Source organism: Podarcis raffonei, chromosome 3 (genome assembly GCF_027172205.1).
Source record: "Podarcis raffonei isolate rPodRaf1 chromosome 3, rPodRaf1.pri, whole genome shotgun sequence".
In the NCBI taxonomy this organism is placed as follows: Eukaryota; Metazoa; Chordata; class Lepidosauria; order Squamata; family Lacertidae; genus Podarcis; species Podarcis raffonei.
Genome location: NC_070604.1, coordinates 13,520,665 through 13,533,258, shown reverse-complemented (window position 1 = coordinate 13,533,258; position 12,594 = coordinate 13,520,665). Strand labels below are relative to the sequence as shown.

Genomic DNA, 12,594 nt, shown 5'->3' with positions numbered 1-12,594 from the left:
CCACGAGCAAGGTAATAACATATAACTCTCAAATGAACAAAGCACAGAACCAGATCTTCTCCAACCCCATTGCCTTGGTCCAGCATCCCCAAGCTGATGCCCTCCAGATGTTCTGGACTAAAATTTCCATCAGCTGCATCAGGAGGGATGGCTAGCTTGGGGAGGCTGCCAAATTCTTTGATGATGGTCTATTAGGTCAGAGATGATGATGCAAGTGAAGCTCAACTTGATTGTCTTCTACTTGAGTATGTTTAACGTTTTTGTTTTGGACTCACTGCCTTTGTGTGGCTAGTGTAAAAGGAGTATGGTTTCAGGATGTTGCTGGGTAAAACACTGTAGTTTGGGAGAACTGGTTGATCTAGTATAGGGTGGTATTAATATGCCCCTTTGTCTGGTAATATTGGAGGCACTCAATATGCATAGTTGGGGTGCTGAGAATATTTGTATTAATGCTGATAACCCTTTTAAGGTTATTTTTGCACATTTTTGGTTAAATGCAAATTGTCCTTCAATATACAGTAGCTACTGAAATAGTTTAATTCCCATTTTACATACAAGATTAGATTTTTATACATGTACATTATGCAGTAATGGCGAAGGCTAGTGATAGTCACTTGAGAGATAATAGCATTTATATATTCTATCAGTTTAATAACTCTACAGGGCCAATTGGCCTTTTCATATTCCTATTATGATGATGATTTAATGCCCGATAAAGCAAGTTTTCCTGGAACTCTGGTTTTAGCTGATCAGAATAATTTTGCTTTGCTTCTTTCACCTTCGGAGGCTTATCTGGAGAGTTTCAGAATTATGTGTTGACTCATTTATAGGTTCCTGTTACATATGTTTGTTAAATACAACAGACCACAACCTTAAAGTACAGTATAGGGCAAGAAAGAGTTTCTGCCTGCCATGGGCTTCTTCTGCCTTTCCTCTGAGCACTACAGTTTAAATATTGGTGGAATATTCAGAGCATTTATTCAGTAGATCTGTAGTTGAGTGCAAGTCATGCCCATTAACAAAAACCTTACAGTATTGTTTACAATTATGAAATAGTGAATGAGGCCATGCACTTCATCCTACTGCAGTGGCAGGATGCTTAACTTTGTTCATATCTTGCACTCACTGAGCAGAGAACAGGAGGGGGAAAATGCATTGTTCTGAAAAACAAAGAACTGAACAATATTAACAAGATAAACACTGTCCCAATGAAAGCCATTTCTGGACTGTGTTTATCCAAATTTAAGACACAAGACATGAGGTAACCTACATGTGATGTTTAATGTGGAAAATTAAATGAGTTTCATGCATGAGCGATGAGACAACATTTCCTTTTGACACCAGATTCTTATGTCTTGGATGTTCCTATGAGGTGGGATTTTCAGTGTGCATCAGGGACTTAAAGTGGAAAGCTTAAAAGCCCCTGTGTGTGAGCAGAGTAACATAAGCAGAATTGCTGTTGGTTTGAATCCCTATCATTTCTCTCGAATTCTGAAACTGTCTTGGTAAAAAATGTGCAGGTAGCAACTCAAAGCCTCCCTCTCTCCAACTTATAGCGGCAGGGTCGCTAACATTTAAGCTGCTTAGACAGGCTGTCTCCCTCTTCGCCTTGCCTATTTCTTTTTAGAAACTTCCTTTCAGTATACCGTTGTGTCCCTGCTAGTGGTATCTGAAGCAATCAGCTGTTTTAATATTTCATTATTTATCTTCTACAAATGGTGGGCCAAAATGCTCAGTTAAAATCCATATTGTCAGTGATTGATGGCTAAATTGATTAAGGAATCAGATAAACTTTCCTTCTAGCAATGCGGCTGCTTTTTGCTCATTACATTTTAACTTGTCTAGCACATCCAATATAATTAAAACAATATTACTATTCAGGTTTTGGTGATATACTACAAATTATTTAAATTGCACATTTTGAAAGCCAAAGTCAAGTCTAAAACAGCTGACAATCCTACTTCCTCCCAGAAGCTCTAAAATGAGCAAATGCCATCTATGGGGACGGGGACCCAAACTGAGCTATCTTGCAGTGCAGTCCTATATACTGTATGTCTACTTAAAAGTATGTGTACCATTGTGTAAGTGGAGCTGACTCCCATTTCTGAAGGTAAGTCTGAAAAACACAGGCTTTGGAAGTGGTGTTGCCATACCTGTCTTTGATATACCCCCATTCTCCCTCTGCCACAGTTTTAATTTCTCAAAAGGGTTTAATTCTTTAATTATTATTATTTTCAAATTGAATGGCTAACAGTGCAATCCTGTACTCTTATTCTGCCAGGATGAGGGAAGACACACACCATATTCAATTCATTCTCAGCCCTGGAGAGGAGGAGGAGGAGGGATACAAGTAGAAAATGCAAATATGGCATAAAAATCAGCAGATAAGCCCTACCCATGTCCCTGGAAACACCACCCGTTCTCACCAATAACTGCCAATAACTGAAGAAGCATATCATCTCCTGATGATGAAAACACTCTCCCAGCAAACACCATCACATACACAAAACACGCAAGATGGTAATGGCAGTTGTGGACTGAACTGAGACAAGTGACTTTTTCATGCTATGGGCTATGGAAAAGTCAGGGTATGTGTGTGTGTAAATTGAATGTTGATTGATAATGAGACTGATTGATAAGTGCTATATTCTGTTGGTGCCGAACGCCGCAGCATCTTAGCCAGACATACACATAACTAGTGGTACCTATTGGAGGTGTAGATCTTGAAATGCTGAGGTATATATTTGGGGCATGTCCTAAAATCAGAAAATTTTGGGAAGACAGATTAAAGACAATTGAAGTAATCACTGGTTTTACTTTATCCATGGGGCCTGCTAATTCTTCTGTCTGGATATCTTAAACTTAAACAGTGGATGGAGAATTAATGCAACATCTCTTAACTGCTGAAAGAAATATTATTTGTTGGAATTGGAAAAGAAAATGAGAACACCATCCTTGAGAGAATGGATAACTAAAATCTGGGACACAGTATGTATGGTTAAGCATACATATATGGTAAGAATCAGATAGGGTTGACAAATTGAGTCTTTTAATAATGTACTTGTGTAATAAGGTACAGGATAATGTAAACTCGTTTATGTTACTTGGAACCTGTGATATTAATTTGTTACATTCAACTGTGGTATTACAATTTGTTCCTTTATCTTTAGCTCTAGATATCTCTTTCTACTTTTATTTCATGTGTCATCTTTTGTTATACTTCGTAAAGGTATAAATAAATATATGTAAATAAAAAAAGAAAGAAAAAAGAAAAGCACTACATTTCTTGCTCTTGTATATCTTGTTAGCTTTATGCATGATATGATTGTTTCTACATTTGGAACAAGTTCTGCTGCTTTCACTAATAAGAGAGTTTATGTTTACGTTATGTTCATGTTAAAAAATAAATGCCATCATTCAGTGATCAGATACAATCAGTTACAGCATTGCAGTTTATGCAATTTCATAATTATACTGGCTCTTTTAAAAACTTGACACAACTTGCCTTTGGCACTGATAGAATAAACGGAAGAATTTTGCTTGACACAGAGTAATTTTTTTTTTAGATGGAGGAAACAGCTTCATTGTGGCATTTGTGTTGTAATTACTATATCTCCCATTCATCTCTTCCTCTTGGAAGAGAATCAAGTTGTGGAAGTGTCTGTGGTATTTGTGATGTGAGAGCAGGATTTTATCAGTACGTTAGAGCATGTTTTTTGCATTTGTAATAAGGAAGAAAACTATGCTTGAGTGTGCACAAGTGTAATGACATCAAAACAGAGCCAAAACTTGGTAGACTGCTGATGCTGGGCTGTCAACCGCCCTGCTGCCCAGCAGCATCCCTGACCAAACTGTCCGGAGTGGTCTCTGGCATGGGATTGGAGAACTGCTGGACGATAGTTCAGTGTGACTTCAACATCCATGTGGAGGCTGCCATTAGGCCAGCACAGGACTTCATGGGCTTCATGATAACCATGGTGCTGTTTCAAATAGTCATCAGGCCAACACATTTTGCAGGACATATATTCTTGATGTAGTCTTGATAGGAAGCATGGACTAAAGGTAGCGGGATACAGTGCACTCCCTTGTCATAGTTGGAGTTTGGTGCTACTTTGCCTACATACAGAATCCAATGACATCTGGAGGACCACAAGTTCCTCACCCCTGGCATAGTCTCAGAGGTGTTTTATTTCCCTGCAATGAAATGAATTTTTAAAAAGCTTCGTCCATATAGTGGAACAGAAGAATTTGTGTTGATCCATGACCTATCATTCTTTTTTTGTAAACAGAAATGTATTTGTTCAGTTTATATTTAAAAGAACCTGAATAATTATTTAAATATTGGACATATGCATGGTACTTACTGAATCTTTTTTTAAAAAATAATAACCCGCAACCTACTACTTTTTGTGATTTTCTAAGAAGGTGTGTGTTTTGTTTTGCTAGAATTTCCGCAAAACAAAAGCTCTGATTACATTTCAAGTTTTGGTTTTGCTGAGTGGAGTGTGTGAGAGAGATACAATGTTTTAACATGAGTTATTACTTTCAACAAATGTGGGGTTCCTGTTTCAAGTTTGCCAAGATAATAGGTAATGTGTGGGTAGGAGGCCCAATTACTGAGGAGAATTGATGAGTGAGAGGGTTGCTTAATCCTCCTACATGCTGCAGTGCATCTGTCCTCCCTCTGGCTGTTTCCTCCCAGCTGGCATTGCTTTAGATTTTGGTGTCTGGAGGAGGTATTTGGTTGGGAGAATTAGTGGTTAGGGAAAAGATTAGGTAACCTCTTCTTGCCTACCAGTGCTTCTCTGCAAATACCCTCTGCCCTTCATCATAAGGTGAACACAGGGTAGTTTGCTCTTACTGTCTATTCAACTACAGTAGTACCTCGGGTTACATACGCTTCAGGTTACATACGCTTCAGGTTACACACTCCGCTAACCCAGAAATAGTACCTCGGGTTAAGAACTTTGCTTCAGGATGAGAACAGAAATTGTACAGCAGCGGCACAGTAGCAACAGGAGGCCCCATTAGCTAAAGTGGTGCTTCAGGTTAAGAACAGTTTCAGGTTAAGAACGGACCTCCAGAATGAATTAAGTACGTAACCAGAGGTACCACTGTATTTGTAAAGGGTATGGGTTTAAAGCACCATTTTCTTTCTGCAGTTTCTTGGAATCTTTGAACTTTTATTAGGCTTTTAAAACTCAAATCTTTCTTGCCTGATTAACTTTTACAACTAGGTCTTTATTTTTCACTCTTCTGCAAGCCCTGTGAAACCAGGAAAGAATAAGTTTAATTGTAAAGAATTTGAGTGTCTCTAGAAGCCCAAGCTTTGTTCTGCTAAATATAAGTGTTTAATGAAAAGAAACACATCATTCTCACACATTGTGTTAGATTTTTACATATAAGGAAATCATGAGAAATACACAGTCTGAGGAAGTAAAATGTTTCACTCTTGTTCTTTAATTATCAACCTTATCTTCATATCTCTGCTTTAAAAAGACAACTACAAATGAAAATAGCTTTTAAAAGTAAATATAAAATTGATATGTATTGGCTTGAAAACTAAGTTGCTCTTCTGTTCACATGGGGAGGGGCATTTCTGAAGGTTTCCCCCTCTATCTGTAGCCCCGTGCACAACTTTCCTCACTATTTCCAAGGTTCTCTCTCACCTTAAATTCACCTCATTTAATGACCAAAATGCATTGATATCTTTGTTTTGAAAATACTGCAGAACTGTGTACTGAGCTTTGTTCTGATACTGGAGGTTTCTTTATTTTTTATTATTTTTTTAGGGGGTGGGGAATTATGTTACCAATTGCCAACATATATCCATAAACAGTTTTTGAAAGGGTGTGCAAAAAGGCTGTGATAACTGGTTTACAACAAAACTATCATTTGTGTGGAATTGATGTCAGATCAGTTGCATTTTACTAATGCTGATTCTCACAGGCTCAGCAACTTGATGACTAGGTAAAGTGAGCTTCACTCACCTGAGTGAAGGAGACCTAGTAGCAATGTATGTTACCAGCCAGAAGAAGAAATAAGGGAAACAAAAAATCCATTTGCTCCTTGATGCTTTATCTGAGCCAATAAATATTGTCTCTAGGCAGGCATATAATAAAAGAAAGAAAAATAACAGATGATTGATGTGTTCTCATGAGCACATGCAGAGGCACAATGAGGATGGAAGTATTCCCATGAAGAAAAAACAAGGTGTATTCATCAAGTCTATCCCACACGATAAAATATATCCATATTGTAAATGAGGTTCTTCCAAGGCTGTATTTAGATGATTGTATATTGGCTTATTAAGTTGGGATATACACAAGCCTTTTGCTCGCACAGGTACCCCCTTTGCTCATCCTTTTATCAGTTGTCACAATTAAACCAGGAAGTTTATCACTAATAATAGTTTGCCATTTTGTCCAAACTAGGAAAGTCTATTTGGAACAGGCCAGCGTATTAAACCATAGTTTTAAGCTGGATTGATATCTTGGCTTCCTAGAAATTTCAGAAAGAAATTCTTGAGAAATTAAAGTGCCTTGAAGCAGTGCTATTTTCTAGAAAAAGCGGTGCCGGAACTCAACACAAACACTTCCCTTGTTCTCTTATAATGGTAATGGCGCCCACCTGAGAGGTGCTGGAACTGAGTTCCAAATGAAAAAAAAGCCCTGCCTTGGAGTATGTTCAGGATAGCTTAATTTTATCATTAAAGAACTACATTGTGGGCATCTGTGTGTCTTGAGAGACAATGGAGGGAGTGAAGTCAAACTGCTGGAAGGTTGCAGTGCCTGCTGCAGTACGGGAGAGACATGTTTCATTGCAGCTGTTACAGATGCACCATGGCGTTTCTTCTCTCTGCACTCCTCCCGGCAGTCATTCCCCCTCTGGTCACTGCTATGGATACATGACCTGTCTGTCTGTCTTCAGGCACTGCGGTCATCTGCAAAGAATTCCCACACAGCAGGGTTGATGTTGCCAGCCTTCCTGTTTGCAGACATGTTTGTAACACAGAGCTGGTTTCAGGCTATATATCAAAATTTCATCTCTGTCCTTGCAGGAAACAAACAACTTGGGGAACGGTAATAGGCAAAGACACATATTCTTGAGAAGCCTAAACCTGGCATAGGCAAATTTGGCCCTCCAGATGTTTTTGGGACTACAACTCCCATCATCCCTAGCTAACGAGCAGTGGTCAGGGATGATGGGAGTTGTAGTCCTAAAACATCTGAAGGGCCGAGTTTGCCTATGCCTGGTCTAAACAATGTTTTATGGTGGTCTGTACCTTAATGTGGATGCACTTGAGGATGTAGTTGGAGAATCCTCACCTCTTTCATTAAGTATAATATTATATTTACAGAAATAGTCCAGCTTGTTGTTTACACCTATGTATATTAGAGCATGGTCTGAGGAATATATTTTTTTAGTTCCTTTAGAAGAGGAGCATTAGAATGAATAGCAAAGAATAAAATATTTTTAGAACCACAGAGCTTAGGGCTTGCCGATCAGAAGGTCGGCGGTTCGAAACCCCGTGGCAGGGTGAGCTCCTGTTGTTCAGTCCCAGCTCCTTCCAACCTAGCAGTCTGAAAGCATGTCAAAGTGCAAGTAGATAAATAGGTACCGCTCCGGTGGGAAGGTAAACTGTGTTTCTGTTCGCTGCTCTGGTTTCTCCAGAAGCGGCTTGGTCATGCTGGCCACATGACCTGGAAAAACTGTCTGCAGACAAACGTCAGCTCCCTTGGCCAGTAAAGCAAGATGAGCGCTGCAACCCCAGAGTCGTTCATGACTGGACTTAACTGTCAGGGGTCCTTTACCTTTTTTTTTTTTAATCCTTAGTAAATGTGAACTTTATGCATGAGAACTTTGTATTTGAAAGCCAGTGTTGCTGTAGTTGTTGAACTGAGACCCAGGGTTTGAACTCCCTGGCATGAAGTTAATTGGGTGTCCTTGGGCTACCCACTATCTTTTAGCCTTCTGTACATCACAGGGTAGCCAAACAAACATAAAAGGTGGGGTGGGGAGGAAGAGGGAGAATCATGTATGCCACCTTGAGTGCCTTGAAAGACAGGATATATATGAAATGAATAAATCTTACAAGCTGGATAAAAACTGTAGCTTCAGGATAAGCCTTTTGTGACAGGCTTATGCTAGGTTTAGGTTCGATCCAGACCATTCAAGTCAGGAAGTTGCATCAGACCATTCATATAAAATACAATATGAGCCCACATCTGCCCTCCACATGTTGTGCTTTTTTAATACAAGCAAAGCATAGTCATCACTTTTTTCTCACCTATAGAAAAAAATGCCTATGACACCAACTTTAAACAATTTGATTTGTAGGAGCATTCTGTTTTTGTGAGACATACTTAATAGCTGCGTCCTGAGCCTTGTTGATTTGGAGGGAGAGGAGAGAATACTCTGCTGATACAGTAAATCTAGGTTTTCTTTCTCTAATGCAACTCCTACACTGGTTGCTAGAGTAAGCTGAAAACGAAAAGGGAAGAAACGTAGCATATAATTCTGTGGACTTCAGAAAAACACAAAATCCTCCAAAAGCATCTATCAAAGTGATTTCAATCCAATGATCCGGTACAAAGTCAAAAGATGTAAGCTGTTCTAATCCAGTGCTTTCAGCTGCTTAAGATCCAGCCTCTACAGCTAGTTGCGAGGGACCAGCTGACAAGTTCTTCAAAGCATTGAAGCAAGAAAGCCCAGCAGTGCCTAGCGACAGAGCTCTTCAGAGGTTTCCAAACTGACAGCTGTTTGCTTTGGGTTTATATACTACAAAAACAATTCAGGTGGTGAATAACGTAAATGGCACCATGTTCCAGTCCAGGAGTTTTATTACAATGAATTTAGCTTTGGGCAAGCTGCCATAATCAGCACAATTTGACAAGAAATTCACTATAGATATATAATTCCCCCACCCCCAGAAATAGCATGCATCATTTATGCTGCAAGATTCATGGACTACATATAGCAGTACCCAATAAAATTTTATGATAATGTAAAATATTCTATTTTATAGGTTTTACCCCAGTGATTTTGCTTCTCTGAAACAACAATTTAACTCATACCAATTTAAATACTGTTAACCAGCTAGAGACCTCATCAGTATGTTTTCACTATCAAAATCTTGTTTCAAGGTGCTGCATATAGTGGATAGTAGACACATACGAATGGCAGTATTGGAGGATACTTAATTTTACTATAGGCTTTATTTAGGAAAATAAACAATATATTTATTTAAAGTTACAGGAAGGTTCTGTAAACTACATCTGTGAAGTAGTACTAGCAGGGCAGTACTTTGGGGCATAATGAACAGGAAGGCCCTCAAATGTAGCCCTCTTGTAAAACAATTAAGTCCAGAGCATAAAATTACCTAACCATGCTATTGCACCTGTGTGTCATACTGTGATGAGCACCATCTCAGAGCCCCATGATAACAGGATGTAAAAAGGTGGCATGAATTAAGAGAGATGGTGCTCTCCCCAACCTTTTCCAGATGCAGTCTTCTGTTGGGCACTTGTGCGATGGGAGGTTAAGGCAGGGATCTAGTTTAGTAGTACTCACCATCTTCAAACAGAAGAAACTGAAGCTGCTGTATAGGCTTCTAAATTTTCCCTTTCATCGTGTAGCTCTCTAGTAGTAGTAGTCTAAAAAGCCTTTTAGTGTACAGATTTTCAATTTGATATGACTGTCTCTAAAAAGCTCAGATTTGTCTTACTGGGTGATAGACAAATGTGAAGGGAGTACACAAGACAAGCCGCTCTCAGTGGGATTGCTTCCAGCAGTGACAGTTGTCAGATATTGATGGTACATGGAGCAACTGACTCTAGAGACCCAGAGAAATGGAAGGAGAGCACCCAACTCTGTGACTGCTTTTGCAGGACTAGATTCTTTATGTAACTGGCAACAAGCAGGATCATTTGGGTCCACGTCTTTGTGGATATGAATGTCTTACATTTTAATGTAATACTTTGATACATTCTGACATTTGTGGGGTAGCCACAATGAAAGATAACGCAGTGTTTTCTGCCTTGGCTTTTAAAAGAGGAAAAACAGTTGAGTATTGCCCACTTATTTAAATATATATATTTTTAATTGTTGTTACTGAAATAAACCTGGCTTTTCATTGCCAAAGGCTAACATAATTACTTTCGCCCCTACTCAGTTTTAAAGACTATACAAAGATACCATTATTAATGGTGGGTGTGGGTGGGGGGATTGTGTGTATGCTGAACATGTAGAATGTAGCTTGTGACCTGACTGTCCATGGCTGGTTTCTGCAATAATGTCATCACATGTTTTAGCTGACAGTGAAAATGTATATGGTCTCCATACAAATTTATCCAAAATGTATCCTAAGTAGGGATGGACCTAATGTTGCTCCAAATTTGTGGCTCCATTTACAGGCATCTAATTTGAAGCATGATTTCTTGTTCGTTTTTGGGAGGATGGTGAAATTCGGGGCAACTACTAATCTTTAGGAGTACCATTGGGAATCTTCCATTTTTTGTTTTAAAAAATATTTTATTCTGGGGACAGTACAGCTGCCATTTTCTTTCCCCCTGATTGCTCCAGACTCAAGACAGTTTTGGGTTCTCTGCAATCTCCCTATCCTCCTTTAGCACACATTTGACTCCCTTGTCAAAGGGTCCAACTGCCTTCCTAGCCAATCTCCTGTTACTAATGTATTTAAAATGGGTAGGGGATGATGACTCGTGCCTCTGCAAATGCTGCTGGACTCTAGCTCCCATCAGCCCCAGACAGTATGGGGTAATTGGGAACTGTAGGCCAGCAGTCTATCTCTGAAGGGTCACAGGTTTCCCATCCCTGCATTAAGATGCGTTTGCACAGCATATCAACAATGTAAATTTTAATAAGGTGACCTTATTATGCTGAGAAGTTAAAGTGAGAGTTTAATGGAATAGGCTAATCATCTGGGGTGGATTGGTTGATGGGGAAAAGATCTACGCTATCTTCAGAAATATATTTTTGCCTGCTTTCTGTGTGACTTTTGGATTAGGTCCATGTGAACGCACACTAGCTACTTGTTTCTGCAATCACATGTTTGTGCATGCCATAAACAATTTATTAGTTCCCTGCAGGAGCCAAAACCCCTCCTTTCTGGATTTTTCTGCATAACATCAAAATCACTCCTCCTGCTTCGAAGTTTTAGCTTTTGAGAAATGATCAAATATTATGTTCTTTTTATAATTAATTATATAGAAATTGACAAATAGACTTCGTCATTAACTACTGCCATATTTGGATATTGATTTATGGAAATAAGATTATTGTCTGTTAATGTGTGGAAAAGAGAAATGTTTTGAGAGACATTTCTCTCACTTACAGATGGTCTCTTCAGCTACTAGTTCCTTTTTTGCAGCTGAATAAGGTAGTGTCGTCATAAATACAGGCTCTACTTGGAAGGTTTTAGGGACTGCTTGATGGGACGTGCAATCGCTGTGCCATGCATTTGGCAATCAATTTTTGTTTTGCCAATTATTTGACTCTAGGAAATTTTAGAAAAACATAAACCTATCTACTAAAATTTTGTCATAATGGTTTTCTTTCAACAATTCATCCTAACGGGATGAAACATAGCTTTACTTAGTTACGGTAAGAGTACACAGCATGATATATACTCTGCACTTTTCTATTAAAGATCAGTTACCATGAACAATAGCTTAAAGTACCCTTAACGTGTGTGTGTGTGTGTGTGTGTGTGTGTGTCTGTCAGTGTCTGCCTGTCTGTGTAATATATGAAGTGAGGTGGATGATGTAAGAATTATCATGTCCAATCCATTAACAACAACTAGAAATACAACAATTTGGTGTTTTAAGGCAATGGTTTTAAAGCATTAAGAGCTCAAAAATATATGAAGTCAGATTATTGGCACAACATATTTGTAGAACAATTGCAGGAATGGGGCAGCCCAGATCTTAATTTTTTTCTGTCCTTGGGGAGGCAGGACAAGGGCTTCTCCACGTGAAGCAAGTATGTTCCCTAGATTCCCATGTTATGGAGGACTTCATTGTGGACTTTCGGTTCGTGCTGGGATGCAGTTATACTAGAAACATAATGTGGTCTCAGGGTCAATCTGCTGTTGTGACATGATTTGCCCTCCTTTAAATGTGCTGTCCTGTGAGACTACCCATTCTGCCTCTATGGCTGGCCTGGCTCTGCCAAAAATACAGACATGTTGTCTTTACCTCCCCCAAATCACACACTTTAAAATCATTGCAGAAACATCATGTAAATGTAGAAGATAATCCAGTTAACAATTTCAATAATTTCAAGATCAATGCTGTGCCATATCTATAGCCGTTCATCACCCTAGTAAAAGAATTCCTGAGAAAACTGTCTCCTTGTACTTAAATTACCTAGTTGTATCAATTTTAGCTTCCCTCCTTCTATTCTGTAATATTCTAGCTGTGGCAGGAGAAAAGTACTTGTTATATCCTATCATGTTTGGTTGAACTAGGAAGAAATTCAGGTTTTACCTCCCAGATGGAGTTAGTGCAGAAACATTCTAAATATTCAATTGGTGTAACACTGTGTGTGTTTGTCTAATGAGGTTAAGAAGA

The 12,594-nt window shown here is 38.9% G+C and overlaps 1 protein-coding gene and 1 long non-coding RNA gene across 3 annotated transcripts in view; one reads left to right on the top strand and one right to left on the bottom strand.

Annotated features, from left to right (window-relative positions):
* Positions 1-12,594, top strand: part of MACROD2 (mono-ADP ribosylhydrolase 2) — a 974,476-nt gene that overhangs the window by 45,441 nt on the left and 916,441 nt on the right. The gene's annotated exons all lie outside the window — the stretch shown is intronic.
* The window catches only part of LOC128409995 (uncharacterized), a 113,274-nt gene continuing 108,909 nt past the window's right edge, over positions 8,230-12,594 (bottom strand). Inside the window, exon 2 of the long non-coding RNA XR_008329358.1 lies at positions 8,230-10,689. This is a non-coding gene — a long non-coding RNA (uncharacterized LOC128409995). The remainder of the gene's footprint in view (positions 10,690-12,594) is intronic.